The following is a 22,958-nucleotide window of genomic DNA, read 5'->3' on the forward strand; positions in this document are numbered from 1 at the left end:
CCCCTAACTTTGCTTGTCTTTAACAGAGTCAAAGTCCCGTGGCCAGTCTGCGAGAGCAGTGCTGCTCTGTGAAGTTACTTGCGTGAGCCTGGTTGACATTAGGTGTCAAGAAGTGAGTGATTGGAATTGCCGGGAGACCAGGTGGTATTTACACTGTCGTAGGGGTATTTCCATGGCTCACGACTGGTCTTCAGTTGCCAGTGAGTTAGAGCTGAGATTCCCAAGGCTCTTTTGGGGTTAGTTTTGATCAAAAACTTCAAAAAACTGTTAGATTAAGTTACACAGCTACCTCATTTTTAAACTACTCTTCAGACATCTGCCTTATTTCTTACATTATGTAAGAGTAATTAATGGGCCATGATTAAGATGTAAAATTCTTTGCAAGAAGGCGATGAGAGCAGAGGAGTGGGATCTTGAGGTCTATACCCCACGGGCGTTATTTAAAACCGCCCATCATTTGATTTGCAGTGTGGGAGCAAGCTATGCTTTCCTCTTACACACGAGGATACCTAATTGCTGGTAGCAGCACCCAAACTGGAATGAACCGTTCTGGGAGGGGGTCACAGGTGTATCAACTCAATTTTCTCATCAGCTTGGTGTGCTAATTGTGTGGCTTCCTCATGCTCTGCTTAAGCACGTGGACAGGTATGCTTAGTAATGCAGTGGATGATTTAGTGATTTAAAATATAGATCAGTGTATTAACAGATTTGGAGGGAAAATCGACTCCCCATCCCCTTTTCTTGACTGAACCAAGTCAACTTCCCTCACAAGTGGTGTCAGCCATTTGAGCATAGAAAGTTTGAGGAGGTGGTGAATTTTCAAGAGTGGCTTTTGATTTTTGAAAACGCGTGACTGGTCAGCTTGAGATATTTTTCTTCTCAGGCAGGTAAACTGTTTCTAGCTGTCACTGGACTGGACCTTTCTAGCTCATTCACTACATCACTAGTCACTGCTGACTTAATCCAGTGTTGGATATCTCAGGAGATGGTTAGGAGTGGGATCTGACTGAACAATAACAAATTCAGTATTATTTAACAGCCCCAGAATGCTGCCTCAGCTTTTCTAGCTGTTAAAATAAGGAGGAAGGAGAAGCACACGTTTACATTTTGAGAGTGTTATGGTACTCACATCACTTGACTGGGTATGGTAATTTTGGGCCTACTGCATTTGCCCTTTTTTCTCTGTGGAGCCTGTTAAGGTTTGTGGCAGAGGCCAATGGATCTGTCCCTGAGGGCTTAAAGGGTTTTCCAATATAATAACAATATCAGAAATGTAAGTCAGACATAAGTAATCTATTTTTGCTCTTTTCTTAGCCAGATGATTGCCAATAAATTTTTTTGCTGAAATTGCTGCACTATATCAATATTGGTCTTTATTTCCCTCTTGGTATTTCTCTTCACATAGTGGTTTATAAAGTTCCAACTTTACTCAGGAAAGAAAAATTGATTGGGAGATTTTGAATAGTAGGAAAGAGGTAATAAAGATAAAAGACTTCTCATCATACACTTTGAAACCCACTGGGAATCCCATGAGAAGCATTTCAGTGAGTGGAATCCACAGGCAAAGGCTGGCACCAGGCAATGCACTGAGCCGGGATAACCTACTCTCAAGCTCCCTTTTAAGGGCTCTCCTATTTTGTGAGTTGAATAATAAAAAGGGCAAGGTTTAGCTGAGCCCCACGGCACAATATTCCACACATTTGGCAACCAGCTTAGGAAAAATCCTTAGCAGGAAATGTATCTGCTGTGTGTACATTAAAAGTACAATAAAAATAGGAGGCTGTAGGAAGAACGGTTCTCATTGTCATTGTTTTGGAGGTGCTGGTTGTGACCCCCCAAAGGCGCTTTCGCATGAGATGATTGACAGCGGAGAGATGCGAGGGAGGCCTTGTGCGGTGATGAACGCTTAGTGCAGCTCCCACCCCTCCACCTCCGTTATCAGTCGTCGTCCCCCCCGTAGCGCTCTCATGAGGCGTACGGTCTTCTGGCTCCTTGTGCAGCTCCTCCCTGGTGGTGCTGCCCATCAGTCCTGCTTGTGCTGTGCTGCGGAGGTGAGACTGGACCCAGGTAGAGGCCAGCGAGGCCGCGTACTGCTGCTGGCCAGGGCCTGCGCTCAGCACCGGGAGCAGCGTTCACCGTGCCAAGCACCGAAGGTCTTTCAAGAGCATCGTGGGAAGAGTCAGGTACCCAGAGCAGGGCTCCACAACAGCTGGCCAGCTGAGGAGGTAGAAGGAAGACCTTCTTCTGTGATTATTGGTGAGAATCTTTGATTCTGAGCTGGTTACTAGGAATAATACTTAGTAAATAAAGTAAGATAACAATACAGAAGGACTTCTAAAGGAAGATTTGATTTCTATGACAGAGCATGATTTTATCTAACTTTATCTAATCTTAACTAAGCTTCAGTAAATAATTGTACCGAGCCATTGCACCTTCCGTGTTTGTGCTATTGCCTCTAGTTTGGGATGGTTCCTCGACATTTATTAAAAATAGACCAGAGACTAAAGTCCAGCTGTGAAACAGTACCTTTAGGAAATCTCAGTATTAGACACAGATCAAAGTGCTGTAGCTCTCTTTCTTACTTAAAAAAAATATTAATTTTTTTCTGCATACAAACAACACCGGATGTCTCACTTTATGCATATTTAATGTTTTAGCACAGAAAGCAGTTCAAATCTAGGGAAATCTGAAAGGGTCAGATTATATTGCTACTGATTAAGGCTTGTTATATGGGACTCCCAACAACACCAGTGAGCATACTGGCAAGATAAGTGATCATTATCTGATATAATGAAGGGTGGTGGCCCATCAGAAGATGAAAAAACTTGTATTTTAATTGAACTACAGACAAGCCCATGTTATTAGGACTGGAGGATATGAACAAGCATGGACAAACCCCAGGGTGAAGAGCGCAGAACGGAATTCACCATCCTGAAAGGTTTGTGGCAACCCAGGCTAAAAGTGGAGAGCTAAATGATGGCAGTGATAAATGCACATATCACATATAACAGAGGGGTAAATAAACATTGCATAATCATCCAAATAAATCTGACTATATGATCAATGTTTTCTTGAGTGCTGGGTGGATTTTCCCTGTGGAGGACATGGTACATCTTACTATATCAATTTTAGGAAAGCGCTCTTCCCGTTCATTTGGAAACTGCTAAATTTAATGTGTTTGAGAATAACAATGGCAACAGTTTTAAAAGTACCTTAGTGACACTGAAAATCAGAGGAATAACAACGTATCACAATTTACTTTTGGAGTTATCCTTGGAGGTTACATGAGTTAGCTCCTGCCCACTCCATTCTAACAAAAACTTAATTTGTCTATCTTTACTGTCATGAATAATCCTGAGCATTTGCCATAGTACATTTAGTTACATGCCTAACTCTAGGAGGCCTTCAGTCTTTCATCAAAATGAAGCTCTTGATCCAAGGTTGCTCAGGTACTTCTGCAATGAAAATGCAGTGACTTCATTTGGACAGAATTTGTAAGAAGCATGTGAAGATTTGAAGCAATAGCCAGCACACTTCTCTGCCAAATTCACCCCTGATTTTGCTTTGGAAGTTTTGCATCCTCTAGGACAGAACAAGCAGCAAGGGTCCTTGCACCTGTTTTTACTTCATCCATGACACCAGGGGTTGCAGAAGAAATAATGACAGAATTAAGATACCAACATTGATCCAGAGCCCTCTTACTGGACAAAACCAGTCAGAAATATTCTCTCATTAGAGAGTGGTGCGGGTAACTTCCGTGTAAGCATGGATCTATGACCTCCCTCTTTTTCCATGCTGGTATAGCTTAGCTCTTCTCTAAACTTCACCTGCCTTCTGAATAAGGAGATTTTCATAGTCTAGTCAGGACTAGTTCATATAATTGCATGACCGCAGTAAGTCTCAAGTGTCACTTTCAACACTTCTCATTGTTTTCAGTTTTCTTGCTGAAATTCACAGGTTAAATTTCTTTGTACAACACTCTCTGTCCTACCTCTTTATTATTAGACCATTACAGCATCTCAAAAGAATAGATAGATAATCCCTACTCAGTGTGACCGTCTTTAAAAAAAGATGCTGACCTCCAAGCCAATGTAAATAGATCATTTATGGAAATAAATAAATTATTGTTGGAGTCAGACTTGTCCCAGATTCTTCTGTGAGTGGAGAGTTGGACGTAATTGAGAGATCAAAAGTCATGAGGTTAATGAGGTCATACTGCCAGGGTCTGGTCTGGGTTTACTATAACATGAAAGACTCAGCTCTGATCCTGACTGGCACGTTCACTTAGCAGCAATACCATCCCAGCACCAATCTGTTCGGAAACCTGAAACCATCTTCCGTGAGCCATCATCTTGCTGCATGACACTGTCAGAAGACCTATGTTCCTCTGCAAGTGAAACCCTTAGACCATCTCGCTCTGTGTTTTTTGTAAACATGTTTGTTAAGGAGAAGGAGTGACTAATGGAGCTGCTTTTTTTTAAATGTGGATGGAGTGTAGAGTCCATCCAAAAGGATTATTAAAATTGTAGCAAACAGTGTTTGATAACTCTTAACTAATGTTCCACTTAGATGCCAATGAGCTCTATCTGAACTATGTAAAATGCTGTATTTTACATTGCACATTAGAAAGAGCTCTTACAATCAATAGCTCTTATCTGAAAAATGGGAATTATGTGCCTCCTACTGCTGAATATTTTAGAAGAGCTGACCAGTACCAGTATAGATACCCGCCATGAATTTTTTTTTTATTGGTGGTGTTCTCAGGATAGTGTGTGATAACAAACCTCAGATAACAATAAAAAAAGTATAATGGCTTGTTACAAAACACTCTCTGCCCTGTACACTGAATGAGGAGATGTTTCTGTGGAAGATGGACAAAGTTCTTGTGTTGAGACAGATGCCTGGGGGAGAGAGGGAGCAGAGCTGCAGAAGTATAGGCTTTTTTTTACTTTGGTACAGTAGTACTCCTAATACTGTGCTTCAACAGAGGCAGATTTTTGCACACCACAAGGCATTTTTTGAAGTTCACTAGAAAATTTTCCATGGAGCACTTTCTCTCTTGGAATATAAAGTTATATAAAAATCAAATGTTTCTTGAAAATAGTTCAGTTACAACAAAATTCTGATAGAACATCAGGAATTTTCAAAACTGCATCTTTTGCTGCCATATAAGAAAGACCCTACCCTTAACCTGCACCCCTGAAGCCCAAAGATTTTGGAAGGAAAAATTGAAAACAGTTTGTAAAAAAATTCAAAACATTTCCCTTTCAGAGCTTGCATTTCATTTTTTCAGTGTTTTACTTCAGAATTTACTATATGCAATATTAAATGTAACCTCACACTGTAAACCTTACTTCTGCAATGAAACAAAAATCGACCTCCCTTTTTAAAAAAAACAAACCAAACAACAAAAACTTCTGCTTCTTCCATTGATTTTTCATTCTGGAAGGAAAGCAGAAGACTTCATTTTTTGCTACATCTAAAAAGGGAAATCACTTACTTTCTCCCCGTATCTCCCAATGTCTCACACGTGTACTTTGTGAGCACTGCCAGCTGCTGAACTAAGTTACTGCAGTCCTTGTCAGACTCACTGCCCTCCTCTTGACTGTCATTGCCACACTGACAAGACTGTCTTTCCCAGATAAAACTGATGAGAATTGCAGTACCTTCAGTCAGCAGTTGTCAGGCCCTTTGAGACCTCAGCAGTTCTGTAGTCTCCCAGAAATTCTGGAAATAACCTATTAATATTTTTCTATAATGACATGTAGTGGAACTTCATTTCCACACACATCTCTGGCCTTTTTCGTCTTGACTTCGGCTAATAGAGCTCTGTGAACTCAAATGTTTGTTACACTGAAATTAGGCTGTGCAGTAAGTCTGTGGACTAAGATTTCTTTTGTCTTTTTCCTGTCTTATTGGCTGCACAGGGTGTTTTTTCACCAGACCTGGAAAAGTTTTAGGGTAGTTTAAACTTAACAATGCAGTGTGTCTTAGTGCTGTAATAGTTAATTTAGATTCTACGACGTGCTATGGTCATGCTTTATATTGATTTTTAATTGTTTTATTGCACCTTGCTGGCTCCCTCTTTGTTGTTCATTGGCATTTCCATTTTATATAGTGTTTCTCTGGGCTGTTCTGCAATAGTCCTTTGAACAAAGCTGATGATAGCCTAAAAAGTTTATAGACAGAATCAGCATCAAAGATGAGGGGATTTTACTTTTGTTTTGTTTAAATAGAGCCTTGGGCTTAAAATTTCCTATCAAATACTTTAAACTAGATTGCAATTGTTAAGCATCAACACATTCTTAATTGCGTTTTACTCCAAAAAGGAACTGGTCCTAAAGTCTTCCAAATGCACAAAACGTTTTAAAAAAAGAAACACCCTGTGTGATGTGATGTGATGAAAGACTATCTTTAATGGCATCTTGACCCAAGCCTTGTGACTCTGTTTCATGATCTTTTAACTAATGTGAGAATCATGGAGAACCGCTGCCACATTTGATTAAAATAAGCACCACATCATTCAGGGACAACTTTCCTATTCCTATTGCTAATATATCATAGTGGGGCCAACACTGAAGAAATACCACCTAGCACTGCTATGGGGTATCAAACCTCCCATTCCTCAGCAATCACAAAGAAAATGCTAAGATCGTTACAAGTTTCTCTAATTGAAGGTAACACTTTAGATCAGTCACAACATGGATTCAGGTCATGACAAGGAATGGAAATAATTTTAGAGTCAGTGATGGATGGTCCCCTGTTGGTAATAGATGCTGGGCAGGAACTGATCCTCGGTTCTTAGACCTCTCTGCAGACCACAGAAAAACAGTAAGGCCTTGAGAAGTGTACTAAAATCTGATAGATTCTTCTTGGGGGTCCCCAAAAGGTTAAGAAAGGAATGTCTGCCACTAGACCTTGTCTTCTTCCTACTGCCATATTCTGTAAATCTCTTTTTTTCTCCACAAGTCTATCAAAACTTGTATGAAGCTGCGAGGGGAATAGGTGAAGGCTGTGGCTGGATGTCAGCTGCTGAAGGCTGTGAAAGCCATGGCTGATATCAGCTGTCATGTTAGCATTCCCTCTCTCCTCCCATAGCTGTTCATCACCATTTACTGAGGAAGGCAACACGTGAAGGCTCCTTAAAGAGTACAAGTCTCCTTTCTCAGCCTTAATAAAACAAGTTTTCTGCTGCTTGTCTTCCAACCTGATGGATACAAGATTGTCCTCAGTTAAGCTTATGTGCTTATCTAGGAGCCAGGTGATATTAACTGACATACAGCAAAGCATATTTAGGAAGCTTTAGCCAGCAGAAAGCACTGCTGCACAGCTTACAAACACCAAATGTTTTTACAAACACCTCAAATCTGTCCTGTTTCTCCACAGTGGCTTTCCATGGAAAAGAAGTTGGGTTGGAGACCTTGTTCTTATCTTGGAAACAGTAAAAATTTTTTTAAATGATTGCATAAAGCTCTAGGATGAAGGTAATCACTGAAAAAAATCATTTCCCTGGTATGAGGAAACCTTCTATTGTAATAATGATGTGTGGGAGGCAGAGGACTTTCCTGGGGCTGTTCTGTCTGTAAAATAAATTTTCACAAGAGCAAAGAATAAGGCTTGTCACCTTCCTCCGCAAATGACTGTTCATGTATAGCTGTTCCACGTACAGCGCCTGCTTACCTAAACTGCTTCTCTAAGCAACTCAGAGCAGCCTTTAAAAGGTACAGGTCAAGGAAACATGATCAGTTTGGTGGAACAGTCTCAGTTGATATTGATTTGAAACTTAAGGGCAGAACTTGGCCAACAAGGAATCACCCAGGGCTGTTAAAAACAAAAGTGGAAAGCTGCTCCATCTCCTTCCTAGAAAAGGTATCAATGGTTGTTTTGCTGGAGGCAGAGAGTGACTTCAGACCGTGTAGTGATTGTGAAATTGGACCCTGCGCAGTGGTAGGCGCAGCCATGCTACCTTAATGGTGGTTGCTGCTGCTCTCCATTTATCAGCAACTGAAGCTGGTGGCTGGAACAAGCTGCTGTTGCTTCTCTGTCAGTGGCATGTAACTCAGCACTGAGAGCACCAGCTGCAGCCTTTCCAGTCCTAACATCCAGAAATCATATGAAGGCTACAGAATTGAAGACCAAGGGAGTTTCACATCAACAGCAAAGTCAAATCCTAGCTGGTATCACCTGAATGTCTTCTCAGCCACAGCCACTACTCTTTTTATTTCTTTTAAAGACTTTTTTTCCATTAGCTTCATTTTTCCCCCATAACTGCGGCTCTGATCTTTCTTTTCAGGGATCAGATTTGATGTCCTTCCTCTAATTTTCACCAAGGGAAAGCATGTGCTGAAACAGGAACTTGTTTTGAAAGAAGCTTCAAACTATGATCAATGAGGATCTTGCACCTTGTGCAGCACTCAGTTCTTCCTACTGGCTCCCTCTAAACGTAATCAAAAAGAGCTTGACAATAAACTGTCACAGCCATAGAGTATTGCGTAGGAGGTATTAGCTGCCCCCCCTCTAGCATCATGAATAACATGGACTATTAACGTGAAAATACATTAAGCCACTTGTTCCTTGCTGTGGCAGTTTTCATTCTGCTTTCCCGCATTTTATCAACCAGCAGTGGCTGGCAGTTGCAGAGGAGATATTTCACCAGAAATCTGACAATTGATCTTGTCAGCCTTCAACCAGGCTACCGGAGGATGCCCTACGGACAGGGAGAGACTCCTGTGGCTGAGGAGAATGGCATAATCTAGTTCCCCCCTAAATACATTCACAGTTCCCTGATGAAAGGGGCAGTAAATATGCCAGATCACTCTAAAATCACTCTTAATGTGAAATGAGGCTAGAAGTTTAATTTACAAAAGATGGAGAGGAGCTCCTAAATCAATCTAGAGACAAACAGGCTGGAAACACAATAAATGTCTCAATAAATACTTGGTAATTTGTTGCAATTTCAGGGTTTTGTTTTTTTTTTTTTTATTCAGCTAGCGGAGCTGAGCACTGAGACGGATGGACATGAATCATCTTGGATACCACAGCTGGTGTCTGATTCTTAAACAAGTCACATTCTCCCAGTGTTGTCTTTCCAGGTAATTCTTAGTGGTATATGGAGGATGTGTAGGTGTTGTACCACTGCTCTGCAGTAATATTCTCCTCCTGATATGGTTCAGATGGGAGGGGAAGATCTAGTGGTTTATTCAGTATAAAAAATGTGATTCTGTGCAGGAAGAACTTGCTCCTATCATTTCAACAGGAGGTCGAACAGAGTTCTGCTCATTTTCTTGTGATTTTTTTCACTCTTGGAAAGCAGAGAATAATTTCTGAAAGCTCTTAATCAGTTAGTCTTCTCTGACTTCCCAGAAATATTTCAGCTAGCAAACTAAGCCAGTCCTCTGATGCAAACTCAGGTAAAGGGGAAGTTTAATAAATTTGGGGCTATATTCAATAGGAATGAAAAACTGAAAACCACCACACTGCAAACAGTGCCACTCTGTGCAAATTGTGCTGCCACGCATTTCATCCGGCTGTGGGGTGCTCGGCAGTAGCTTCATTGGGATATTGCCTGTGGGGTGCTCTGCAACCACAAAGAGAGCTGTTGGTCAGGCGCTGGAGTTCGTGCGGGCTGGACGGGGCCGCAGGGCACGACTCGCCTTTCCCTCCCTCCCTCCATCGCACACGAGTCTGTGCAGTGCAAGGTGGGTGTGCGGGAGGCCACGCCGAGGTGCAGGTGGGACCCTGAGGGTCCTCACCGGGTTCTCTGGTGACATCTTCAGTGTCCCACAAATGGCTGCCCAGGCTATTTCATTCCTGCACGTAGATTTAGGTTTCTTCTTTTAACAAAAGGCACCAGTGGGCACTTCTGATGATGGCTACCTCGCACAGCTTGTGCAATGCTGCCTTGGCCAGCAGTGTTTAAGGAGGAAAGCGTGCAGAGTTCAGCCTCTTTTGTCTCTTAGAAGCGTCCAAAACATTTTTTGGCACATATCGCTAACTGCAGCAAACAAATCAACTGGATGATAAAAGCAACAACAGCAACTACCAGCTTTAGCCTTTTATTTCCTGTATGACTTAGAAGGATGAAATGTTTGATCTTTGAGGTTATTGATGTGTGACTGCTTGCCCATTCTGGTTTTTCCTTCTCTCTGCAAATCCTTTTAACTAACTTTCAGGAGTAATTTTCCATTCCCATTTATTTTCTTTCCTAGATACATTGCATGGTTTAATGTCCTCAGCTGTTGCCAGGGAAACTGAATTTAGAACCTGGTTTGTCAAGCAAATGAAGGAGCAATTATTTTTGAAGCATTTCTATAAACTTGGATCAAACATGATCACATATTTTTTAAAGTAATGTTGGTAGCACTTTTCTGTAAGGTTACCCAACACTTCCAGTGGCAACCCCCTTTATTGTAAGTCCTGCTGTTCAGCATGATGTTTCCTTTGGGTACCTTGTTTGTAAAGTCCCAGCAAACCTGACCCAGCTGTTTCCAAGGAGAGAGAGCACAAAATGTTTTACACGTCTTAAACTAATTCTTACAGCTGGCTCCTCTGTGTGTAGAGCTGCTACTCTGGTGCAGCAAGGTGAAATTTTCCAGGGAAGAAATACCCTGGCAGCAAGGGCTTGGAGGGAGGGGAGGGACAATTTTCTCTCCTGGAATGGGCTGGCACCATTCCCAGGTGAAGCTGCAGCTATCCATTTAGGTGGTTTCTTCCCTTCTGCTGCTCATTGGAAGGGAGTGTGGAAGTGCAGGCAGGCATCGGGCTCCACTGGTGCTGGGCTACATGTGGGCACTGGGAGATGTGTTGTACGGACAGCCCCGAGTCCTCCCCTTCACCCTCTGATGCCCCATATGATCACACAGCTTCTCTCTACTTAGCTGGTGACGGGCCACGTCATCTCAGAGTTCAGGAAGACCCAAATGCGGTAGAAGCAGGAGGGAAATGGAGGGGTGGGCATGTTAAGCTGCCACCGAGGTTGGCTGCAGCCCGTGTGATGTCTCAGGGTTGTTCCGAGACTCTCTTCTGGAATGTGCAACCCCCCCCGAGGTATGTTCAGTTTGTGGCTGGGCGCCTGCACTTTGCCATACTGCCTGCACAACCTTGTCCAGAAGTAGCAAGTTGTTTCCAGTTTTAATGTTGCTATCTATAGAGGCTTCAACTCTAGCATTAAAAAAAAAATAAAATTAAAATCAATATTACCTTACACTTCATATAGCTGTCTCAGGGAAAGGATCCTAACATACCCTGAGACAGACCTTTAAATGGAAACAGCCTGCACCATTTTCTGCAAGAATCTTCTTGTACTTTATGGCATTTATGTTAACTCCACGAGGATTTATTTTTTTATGAGGACACTGTCTGTCAATGAAAATCATTATCCACTCAGAACTTCAGCCTATTAGTGGAGTTAGTAAACTCTGTAGGTATTGGATTTTTACTATTTGGTAATGAAAAATGTTTCTGCAAAACTGAGAATAAGGTAAAAAAATATACATGCATAGACTATCAATAACTTATGGGTTGGTGCAAGGCAGCTGATACAAGGAAACATTTTTCCTTTCCCAGTGCAATTACATGAGTTGTGGGACAGTTTTCACTGTGCCCTGGTTACAGGATACACATGGAGCCTGACTGGCTCACTAACATTCTGGAAAGCCTCAAGAGAAGTGATGTGCCACTTCTTGCTCTCTACCCCTACTTAGTCTTCCAGAAGAGCTGCTGGAAAACCCTATTATACCTACTGTCTCCTAAAACAAAAAAATTATCTGAAAATGTCAGATCAAAATATTTCAAGAAAAACAACATTTTTATTTGTGTTCACAACCTGAGATTTTTTGTTACTGAAATGGTTTTGTTGTTCTTTTGTTTTCCTCACCTTTTCCTCAAGATGTAACATTAGATGCTTAAAGTAACGTATTTTGGGTGGTTGAGATCCAAGTTAATAGTAAATTTCATGGTTTTGTTTAAAGTGGTTATACTGCTGCCTTGCTATGTTTCTGTATAGAAGAAAGAAAAGAAAAAAAGGGAAAGCAAATAAAAATTCATTAAGGATCAAAAGGCCTGACTCATTTAATTTGGAATAAGCATTTTGGGAAATAATGTGATGGTGTTTCACCTGTCTGATGGCCTGCTAATACACTGTAGTTGCTGGTGGGTAGCATCACTGCTTCGTGGTGCTGAGGCCCCTGTGGGATCTTCCTCTAGTTTGGAGCAAAAGGGATCCCTTACTTTGTTTGTTGTTTCTATCCTTGAAAGCTTGCCTGTGTAAAAGCATTGTGTTCAGGATGGCTGGACTGTATGTCTTGTCTTGAAAATAGCGGAAACTGTGTCCTTTCTGTTTCTTCTCAATTACAGACCATATCTATTTGTCCATTTCTAGTAATTGGTGGTCAAATACTCCAAATGAGAAATTTGTTTGTTATAAAAGGCTCTTTCTGTTCCTGTTGTGAGAATTAGTTTTGAAGTAGCCTCAGTGTTGATTTTGTTCCGAAGTGTTCTTTATTTTGGTGTTTACAGAAGCGAAAGCTGGGGTGCAGGACCCATACAGAGGGGCTGATGATTGACAGTTAATCTAGAAGTGCAGTAACTGTTAAGTCTTTCTAGCCAGACTTGTCAGGGGTTTCTTTTGGAAGACAGGTATTTAAATAAAGACTGTGATATACAACCCGGCTATCAAAGGACACGTTAGTTTCTCTATGGTAACTACCTTCACGTGCTTCTCAGCCATCAGGCACGCTTCGAGAGATGAAAAATGAATTGATTTGCGCCTTATTTGAGCAGTAAGCCGCTTTCAAGTGGCTGCGTCCTCCCCGCCCCGTTTGCTCTGGCCGTGGGTGAAGAGCGCTCGCGGACAGTCCCCAGACCCGCAGCTCTCCGCGGGTCTGTCAAAGCCCGCGGCGTGGCGGGAGGTCCCCCCGCGTGGGGCGGGAGGTCCCCCCGCGTGGGGCGGGGGCTGCCCGCACTGGCGGCTGCGCCCCAGGCGGGAGCGGGGCCGTGCGGGGCGGGGAGCGGGTCCGCCCCGTTCCCGATCTCCTGCTGACACCTGCTGGCTTCCCGCTCGCTCCAAGCCCGGGGCCGGCGGAGATCCGTACGGGGCATCTCCCCGCAGCGCCTGGGAGGACCGCAAGTACGACCCTTGGGTGCGTCAGCATTTCTTCTAGGGACGGGCCGTGCTGGTGAGGATGGAGCGGAGATCCACACCCGCAGACCGGCCGGGGGCTGGCTCAGCGCAGGGTGAGCGCCCTGCAACCCACCCAAGGAGCCGAGAGCTTCGGCAGAGCAGGAACTGTACGATTTAAATCGGTTCATCGCCTGTTTCAAAACGAAACGGGCAGTAGTACTGGCAATTTGGCATCATTTATGGCAGGGAAATATGAACCATTAATTGTTAGATGCACTTCAGAGTTTCCGACTTCACAGAGGCACTCAGTGCAATGCTGAGGTCAAACAGACGTTAGGCTCGACAAAACGCAGTATTTGTTTTCTAGCAAGCCTAAGTTATGCGAAGACCTAATTCTCTGTTGCCTTGCCTGAAATATACTCGCTACACTAAAACAAATGTAAAAGGCAAATAACTTTACGCTTCTCTAAATGACAGTACAGCCAGGGTAGTAGGAGATAGGGTCCAAAAGTTTGAGCATAGGGTTACATCTCCTTATCTGCATGTGAGTATCCTGTAATCGGAACTGAAACAAGAGTGTTTCTTTTTCCTTTTATGTGACAGTTTCAAATCTCAAAAACTGTGATGTGCAGTACAAACCAGTTATTGTTACTCAATGGAATTAGACAAATGGAGTATTCGGTGAAACAAACCAACAAAACATGCTGTACTGTGCAAGATGCTGTTTTGGAAGTGAATAATGCTTAGAGTGGCAGGGCTGGTCCCTAGTTTGGTTACTCTTGTGTTGCGGTATCACCTGCAGTGTCAGGGTGAAAGGGAAATGCTTTTCAGTGTTCTGAGGAATAGCTGAGCAGAAGGAAAGAAGAGCTGCCATCTTGTGTGGGGAAATGAGACTGCACTAAAGGAGGCTAAAATTATAAGATGTTTAAAAAATTATTATACCTTCAGAAACTCCTTAACTAAAGATAATTTCCTTTGTAGTGACTAGTTCCATACTTTCTTTTTTATTTGTTTTTAACTAATACAAATGAATCACTTTTTGTTCATAAGCTCTGTTTTTCTAGCTTCAGCAATACTGCAAACTCACTGAGAGGCTGCCAAGGCAGTGGGAGCAGTGACCACTCTCTACCTGCACCAGCTAGGAGAGCTGACTGTCCATGGAGCAGGACATCTTGCAGCCAGGATCACCAGCCCTGTAGACAGAAAAACATCTTTGTGCAATTTTGTATACAAACTATGGTAACCACAAACAAGCTTATGGTGTGGTATGCGGTGTTGATGAATCAGATGGTAGCAGGCATGTCTCTCCAAGTCTCTGGGTAGATTCTTTGTGGAATCTGGATTCATTGCTTTTTCTTTTCTTGCTGGGTGTGGATGCTTAACACAACCAGGCAAAGAAATGTCCTTGCCACTACTGGAAGCAGTAGAGATGCTTTTCCAGTTTCTGTTTTTTTCCCATTCCCTTCCAATTCCTAAAAGCAAGATTGCATACCGGAGCTATAGCAGCAGATTATGAGTAGACCCAGGTGGACAAGACTGTATGCAAAACCCTCACCTGCTCTCCCTGTGGTTGCCCTGGGCAAGGAAAGTGGGATGCTCTGTTTCTGAAGTCCTGCCACGGGCAGGCTGGCACTGTCCATCACTGTGTCATCCACAAAGTCCACAAAGTAATCAATCCTGTGTGCACCAGTGATGGCTGCATTCCCTGCCTCCACCAGTGAACAAATGTAGAGTGAGATGTACAGTGACACCTAAAGAGGCTATCCCAGATGTGCTGTTGAGAATTTATTACATCCATACAGAGCTCATATAAGAGATGATCATCAGCATTACCATTGATGAGCAAGAGAAAGTATTCCCCTTTTGTTTAGCCAAGGATCTTCCCCTACTACATCACCCAGGAATGAAGCTGGAGTCTTCTCCAGCCACTGAGGCAGCAGCAGGAACTAGAGCAACATCCTTACTTCAGCTTTTGCCTTTTGACAGTGGTAACAAAACTCCAGGACATGAAGACCTTGTGATAAAACTGAGCGTATGTAATACCTAGGCAGAAGAAAACAGTTCCCTGTGAGTGTATGGGGGTGTGGCAATGGAGTCTCTGATCATGGTAAGTGGAAAGACAGAGGATGGTAAGACTACCAAAAAAGTTGGATTCTTAACCCAGAAATCTGGATAAAAGTAAGGGAGAGTGTATGTCAATATCTGTATTTTTTCCCAGGTGGAAGACATTGCCTTGCAAAGCAACATAACACCTTAGCCAAGACACAGACCATGTCTTCATGTTGGAAAGGTGGGCTTTGTGTCTGACATACTGTTGTGAGAAAATCCCTTTTGGTATTTGGGAGTAAGTCCAAGGGTTTTAACATGACCTCACGGAAGCCCAGAATCCTGAGGTGACAACCCTGCAGCTGCTAAGCAGGAGACAGACCAAAGCACGTCCTCACCTACTTCTGCTTGTCAAGCATCCAAAGGATACGGAAAGGTTTAGTTTGTTCTGTCAAGCTTACTTTCCTCTAAATAAATGTCTGCCAGTATTAGTTCTGTTCCCTGCTATAAAGTTCCCATTGAGAACCAGACGGTGCAGGCCTCCTGGGGAAGAGTTTATCTGATTTCTGCTACATCCTGTTAGCAGTAGAATTAGCAGAGACAGGGTATCCTTGAGGTCTGTGACCATCAGAAAAGTAACAGACAAACCATGAAAACGTTATTCTCGTAGGCAGGCTACATAGGGAGATCCTGAGAGAGCAGGTCAACTTCTTCAGAGTGACAACTGTATGGAAAGTTTACATAGCTTTAGCAATTATCCAACAGCAGATGTTAGTATATGAGCTGGAGGACACTGAATTTTGAAAAACTGTGTTGACAAAGGTTACCTCTGTGGGCTTACTGCTAAGGAGATTGAGAGAGAAGCCTTCTTACTTCAATTGCTGGTTAAATCCAAACCTAATAAATTGGACTTCTAAATCAGCTGCCTCTTGTAAAATCTCATCGTGTTTTTTAATTTGAAGTTTAAGCACAATACTTATGGTGGTCTTAGCCCTTATCCAACTGGCTATGTCAAGTTAACACTTTATGTTTATGCAACTAAATGAACAGTATAGTCCCTTATTCTTAAGCTTGGGGAAACAATTCAAACTGTCTGCTGTTAAAGTGGTACTGGGAAGGAAACCTAGCTGAATTAGGAACTCAAGGTGTCTCAGCACCAAACTTGCTTATTTCTTGTTAAAGTTGACCTTTCTGAAGGTCTTACCCTGAATAATTAGGGGCACGCTAGAACTTACTCAGTCGTCTCACCTCACAATGAGCCGTTTGAGCGTTTCTTCAAAGACCACTTGAGAAAGACCGGAGAGGAGCCACTGACACTGTTCTTCTGGTCTTCCATCATTAACAGTTTGGCTTTTCTACAAACAGGTAACTATCTTCAGTAAACCCTATATGTATTAATGAGAACAGCGGACATCATCTGCCTCTCTCCTGTAAAACATGATCTACTATGATTACTTGTTACAAGGAAACTTTGTTTTCCTAGACAGACAACAGTTCATTGGAAGAGGACTCAGACTCTGTGCCTTACAAAGGCTTTATGCAAGCTAGCTAATACCTATTCATTCTTTCTATTCAGGGCTTGCAGGCATTCAAACCTCCTGTCAGACACAGCTGGCCCAAGATCTCCTTTCACATCTCATCAGTACCTCATGAAATGGTATTGACACACCCTTTGTCGGAGATAATTGCCTATCTACATTGTGGGTTCATGTTTAGATTATAATGTTTGAGAACACTTAGCCATTTTGTGATTGCCTAACAGTGTCTCACTGCCTTTCATTTCACACTGTGAGACTGTCCCGATTTATACCTGAAATTCTTACTAGTCTTTTTGTACATAGGCATGCACCTGGAATTTCATCGTGTTCCCAGTACTGTTCCTTATGTCCATCTAATGCCAGGGATCACCAGTTCTTCTTGTATGCTATTTTGAGCTCCCACTGATGTTGCTTTCCATCTAGGTGTCAACAAGTCTTACAAGCATGCTACTTTTTTGTGACAAAATCTTCAGTGAAACTCCTCCCCAAACCAAGACCTTGCAAGGCTGCACTGTAGCTCCTTTTCTTCTCCCAGCCTAATACTTCACCTTTCAATACTACCCACAGCTATTTTCAGCCTTTCATAATTCTTTTATTGTTTCTATTTTGTATTGTTTATCTATTAATGTCTCATGCAATAACCTATCATTTTCACTGAAGACCAGCTAGATCAGATGGCCAAGAAAAATCAGGAAAGAATGACATGGGCTCAGTTTGGCACAGTCTATCTTTGATGAATTCATATGCATTAACCCCTTTACTGGGCACTTCTATTTCTTTTAACATTCAGCCTATTAATTTTTTGGGGGAGGGTAAGAAAACACATTCAGACACAAATGCAGTGGGAGGGAAATGAGATCTGTAGTTGTGTGTACTGTTTTCTCCTTTTTAAACATACATAATAGACTTGCTCTTCTGTACCATCATTTGAGAAACTTATTAAAAATCCCTGCTACACTGTGATTCCATGTTTCTGTTACTTCAGTGTCATATGGCTGAAGCTCATGTCTCAGTTTCCTAATTTGAACATAAAAACTATATTACCCTGAGTGTGGGCATTAAAGAAATATTTCAGGCTAGAACTAAAAGTAGTATCTACTGTGTCATTAGGAAATTTTCATTACCGTGCTCAGTCTGACCTGTTCTTAAAACAATAGAGAAGCTCTCAGTACACAGGCAAACACAAATCTGAATTACATCTGCACATTATCCCATTTGCTAGTATACTAATGCTTATACGCATGAATCGAGGAACACTCCAATTCCAATCCTAACCACATACCAGAAACATCCACCCTTTTAGATGTAAAGTACGCGTAATCAAGTTTCAGCTGTTTAAATTCTGTTCTAGAAGCAGATGTAGCCAGTCTATTTTAGTTTATGGAAGGCCATTAACCAGTCAAGATAACTTCACTTGCATGTCCTGAAGAGAATAAAGGAAATTGACTCACTTAAGTGTTTGTGTCTTTTTGTGAAGTTCCCTCCATGGATCAAAGAAGCTTAGACAGCAGGAGCAACCTATGGTTATAAACTCTATCCTGAACTTCAGGTTGCTGTAACCGGTGACAAGTTTTCAACTGCTTTGTTTTCGTATTATATGCTATTTGGAAAAATGGAGATAGGATGAAAGAACACCAAAGTTTGCTGTACTGCAGAAACCACTATGAACAGAAATACATATAAACAGGAAACCTTCTCAAAACAGGGCTGAATAGAAGTTACTACATAATAGTTAAAGTAGCAAATATTAAAATAAAGAATGAGAGAAGATAGAAGGATCTAGCAATATCTATCAGATTGGTAGTACAGTGACAATATCTGGGATTGTAATTTTTTGACCAAATCCTTCAAAGTGATGATAACCTTGCATTTTCCATCCTTCCCTTGCAATTTTTATTTTTTCCCAGAACTAAGCCCTGAATGTGCTTTAAAAAGCATTTGCTTTTTAAAACTGGTAGTTGGGAAAAGGGGCAGGTAGCTCAGCATGACAATTTTACCACCGTTAAAAATCACCCAAGTTCCTGACCATAGAGGAATGACAACTTATGGGGTTCACTTCCCTAATGTGAATCTGTATATCCATCCCAAATAGCAACTTACTTAGGAGTTACCTTGAGAAGATGAATCCTTCATACTTGATCCAGTTTAATTCTCTCCTTTGAATTCTGGGTTCTGCACAAGCAGTTAAATACAGTAACACTATGCTGTATCTTGCAGTATATCAAGATGTTTCTCAGGCAATTTGGTAAGAAATGTATTAAGAATAAGCCTTATATTAACAACTAAAAGAGAAAGTATCCTTGCAGTGAGTTTGGAATTCTGCTTTCAAGTATATGTTTAAGATGAGATGTATGGGCTTTTCAGCATGTGTTAAGGCCACTAAATCATGCTGGCCTTGTTTTCAAAGGACCTGAGCATTTAAGATATGCTTGACCAGCTCAGTTGGTAGATACTCAGTACTTCCAAGTACTCTCTCCATTTACTACCTCATATGCTCAACTACAACAGAGCAAATTGCTGTGTGATTCTTTACACCAGGGAAGCATAAGCATGTACTGGGCATTTTTGGGTAGAGGCAGTGATGTCGAATCACTAAATTGATGATGAGATAAAATGGAAAGATGAAACCTCCTTGTATTTCTGTTTGTTCTAATTCTGTTTTTATACATGCAGTTTAGACTGATATTGCATGAGGATCTCTGGAAAGGCTTACCACGCTTTCTTCAAAACAGTTAATGTTACCTTTGTGAGCTCATAACATTTCTGTGGCCTAAATCAAGATTATTCATTCCTACCTCGGATCATATTATCTAACTCCTACCAAGTCTGGGATTTGGATGCATGTCCTTGTTTGGCAGCAAAAAGTTCTGTTCTTAGGCTACAGAGCTGGCTCTTTGCAAGCATAGTTTTGAAAATGTAAATGCAGTGGACCATGTTTCCCATGGAATTAAAATAGCGTGCAATTCTAATTTATTGCATTCAGTGATTAAACAAATAAATTCTCCCTTACGTATTCAAATTGCCATCCATCAGCTCTTTCACGACTGAATCTATAGTACCCTTCTAGATAGTTGAAGAAAAGTCTTTCATTAATTATCACATACAGTGTTATTACTGCCTGTACACTGCTGGCTGCAAAAATAATTCTTTGTGTTTCTTTGTTGTAACTTATTGTTTCTATCTTGGCAGCAAATGTACTCACTTGAGGTTCATGAACCTAACCAGCACTGCTACCATGTAGAGAGCCCTGTACTCACCTCAAACCTGTATGGAGAAGACAGCAACCCTCTGAGTGAAGCATTTATCTCATTTAGTGAGAGGTGAGAGGCCATACTCAGCAGGTAGACTGAGGAATGTTTCCTCCCAAACTTGACCTGGCTGCTGTGCAAACTGCTCTGCAGTGCTGGAGAACTCAAATCATAAAACGATAGAATCACAGAGTGGTTTGGGTTGGAAAGGACCTGTTAAGATCATTTAGTCCAAGCCCCCTGACATGGGCAGAGGTGTATTTCACTAGATCAGGTTGCTCAAAGCCCTGTCCAACCTGACCTTTAACACTTCCAGGGAGGGGGCATCCACATTCTCTCTGGGCAACCTGTTCCTGTGCCTTACCACCCCCACAGTAAAGAATTTCTTCCTTATATCTAATCTAAACCTACCTTCTTTCAGTTTAAAATCATTACTCTTTGTGCTGTCACTACAGGCCCTGGTAAAATGTCTTCATCTTTCTTACAAGCCCCCTTTAAGTATTGAAGGTCTCTCTGGAGCCTTCTCTTCTCCTGGCTGAACAACAACAACTCTCTCAGCCTGTCTTCACAGGAGAAGTGCTCCAGCCCTCTGATTATCTTAGTGGCCCTCCTCTGGACTCGCTCCAGGAGGTCCATGTCTTTCTTGTTCTGCAGACCCCATAGCTGGATGCACTACTCCAGGTGGGGTCTCACGAGAGCAGCGGGGCAGAATCACCTCCTTTGATCTACTGATCACGCTTCTTTTGATGCAGCCCAGGATATGGTTGGCTTTCTGGGCTGCAAGTGCTCATTGCCGGCTCATATAAAATTTTTCATCCATCAGTATCCCCCAGTCCTTTTCCCCAGGGCTGCTCTCAATCCATTCATCCCCCAGACTGTATTGATACTGGGGATTGCCCTGACTCAGGCGCAGGACCTTGGACTTAGCCTTGTTAAACTTCATGAGGTTTGCATGGGCCCACTCCTCAAGCCTGTCAAGGTCCCTCTGGATGGCATCCCTTCCCTGTAGCATATCAATGTGGTTAAATCCACAACCACAGGCGCAGTGGAGAATTACCTATTTCTTACAGCTCTGTTAACTGTATTGTATTCTGTGGCCCCAACTAGGTGTTACAATACACATCTTTCCTGCCTGCAGACATTAATTGTCTTGACCCTAGAAAACTGATTTTAAATTCTTTGTTTTGGTAGCCTTCCTCATTTTTGTTTACTTGAAAATTTTTACACCGTGCTGGTAATGAATGTACCCACCCTGCTCTGGCCAGCTCCTGTTATTTTTCCAGCCAGAGACATCCAAATTTTTGCATTTAATATGCAGAGATCTTGAACCATTTGTTTAACTGGTCAACTTAAATTTGACATAGCTGAAGCTGGAATATTTTTTGTTGTTCTAATTCATTATGAAATGCTTGAAAAATGGTCAGTGCAAAGTAACATTACATTTCACTACTGTTATGAGTTTCTGTATTATTCTTCTGAGTTACAGACTGTTTCATTACACTTTTTCAGACTCTTTCCTGTGGCTGAGCCTTTTTTCACCAGATGGGCTATACAGGTATGTTGCTGCAGGTTGAATAACATCTACTCTTTTCTTTCAGAAATCACTTGAACCTACAGTAGAGTGGGGTGTGCCCAGAATACGGAGAATAATATTTCATCCTTCTTTAAGTTTAAAGCTCAGTCTCTACTGTTACTGTCAGTAGACTTAACTAGAAAGCTTTGCAATGTGGTGCATTTTGTCCAGGTTTTCCTACAACCTTGCTTATTTATGATCTTAATTTTCACTCCTTATCTCCCTTTCTGTCTGTGACTTGTTTGCTAAAAAGGCAACTCTACAATAATTAATCTCTTTAATGATGGTACAGAAATGTTAAAAATCATTCTTAATTATAAGGACTACAAAACAATGAAAGGTGTTTTGAAGATATAGTCTACATAAGCACTCCAGAAGCTTTGACTGCTGGCAGAAAATTGAGATGAGATGGTAGTTTGTATTTAAGAACTGCATTTGGGTGTTTTACGTTTTTTCCCCATGACAAGAAAGAGCAGGATAATACAAGGAGCTCAGTGGTGCTTCTTGCTCAGAAATAATAAAAAAAAATATGAGAGTTGCATAAGGAAACAGTTTGGGACAGAAGGTGCTGATCTTTCAAGAGGGACACCATTTAAGACATGTAGGTTATTAAAAGTAAAAAAAAGAAACAAGGTAGGAGTTTCAGCTTGCCAATAGAGTTTTCTGGGATTGCCAGAGGGCTGGAGTTGGCCAAGTTTCTCCGGGCTGCTTGGAGGATGGCAGATGTGGGAGCTTCTGGAAAAGGGAACTTATGTTTCTTAGGGCCTGAGGCCATGGAGGTTGCTTGCATAGGTTGGTAAGTTTATTTTGAAGGAAGCATACAATAAAAGAAGGATTTGAAAAGGAATTCTTCCTTACGTCTTTCTTCAAATCCATATGAGAAAGGAAGTGAAGAGCTTTGAAGCTAGAATTTGGTGCCATATAAACATCGTTCTGGCTTCTCCAAGTGCATCCCTCAGGGAATAGGCCTTGTGCCTTTGCCTCCCAGGTTGGAAGCCCGTGGTTTTCCTACTCTTACACTAAGGTGAAGGCTATGGTATTTTTGTGTTTGAACTCTGTTCATCCAGGAGATCAACCAGAGCTTCTATAGGTACATTGGTGATAAAAGGAAGACTAGGGAAAATGTGGGCCCTCTCTGGAAGGAAATGGGAGACCTGGTTACCTGGGGTATGGAGAAGACTAAGGTACTCAGTGACTTTTTTGCCTCAGTCTTCACCAGCAAGTGCTCCAGCCACACTGCCCAAGTCACAGAAGGCAAAGGCAGGGACTGGGAGAATGAAGAAACACCCACCATAGAAGATCAGGTTTGAGACCAGCCAAGGAACCTGAAGGTGCACAAGTCCATGGGACCTGATGAGATGCATCCATGGGGCCTGAGGGAATTGGCAGCTGAAGTGGCTAAGCCACTATCCATTATATCTGAGAAATTGTGG

The 22,958-nt window shown here is 42.0% G+C and overlaps 1 long non-coding RNA gene across 1 annotated transcript in view; it reads left to right on the forward strand.

Moving 5' to 3' along the window:
- LOC138684816 (uncharacterized) overlaps window positions 1-15,551 on the forward strand; it is a 23,143-nt gene extending 7,592 nt beyond the window's left edge. The window contains exons 2-3 of the long non-coding RNA XR_011324108.1: window positions 15,107-15,227; window positions 15,339-15,551. This is a non-coding gene — a long non-coding RNA (uncharacterized lncRNA). The remainder of the gene's footprint in view (window positions 1-15,106; window positions 15,228-15,338) is intronic.
- Window positions 15,552-22,958: the final 7,407 nt, after the last annotated feature.

This window comes from Haliaeetus albicilla, chromosome 3, assembly GCF_947461875.1.
Source record: "Haliaeetus albicilla chromosome 3, bHalAlb1.1, whole genome shotgun sequence".
Lineage (NCBI taxonomy): Eukaryota > Metazoa > Chordata > Aves > Accipitriformes > Accipitridae > Haliaeetus > Haliaeetus albicilla.